Genomic DNA, 496 nt, shown 5'->3' on the forward strand with positions numbered 1-496 from the left:
TTTCAGTAGAATAAAGTACTGACAGAGTATACGAGAAGAGGAAACTGAAGAGATAAACATGTGATTTGCACGGAAAAGTGCATTTAGTGACCTTTACTAAAGATGATCGTATGACGAATAACAATACACAGTGTGTATTTATATTACAAAATCGGCACTAGAACGATCTATATTACCGTTACGTTTTGCCTCAGTGCGTCATTTTCTGTCCATGTATTATTAGATTCAGAATCTTTATCCCATCTAGAACGTAATATTGCTTACTTTCGTTCTATTCTTACACCGTTATGAGCATAGAAAATTCATCTTCATGTTGTATCAAAGAACCATGTCTAAAACGTGAAGTCTGTTTTTAAAGTTGGTAAGAGAAATAAAATGATTGTTTTATTGGCTATGACGAACTGACCATTAATCCTTGCCCATAATTCCACACGCCGCGGCCTCGTCGGGAACAACAATGCTCTGATATATTTGTTATTTCCACCCCCCAACGCAT

This window comes from Penaeus monodon, chromosome 32 (genome assembly GCF_015228065.2).
Source record: "Penaeus monodon isolate SGIC_2016 chromosome 32, NSTDA_Pmon_1, whole genome shotgun sequence".
In the NCBI taxonomy this organism is placed as follows: Eukaryota; Metazoa; Arthropoda; class Malacostraca; order Decapoda; family Penaeidae; genus Penaeus; species Penaeus monodon.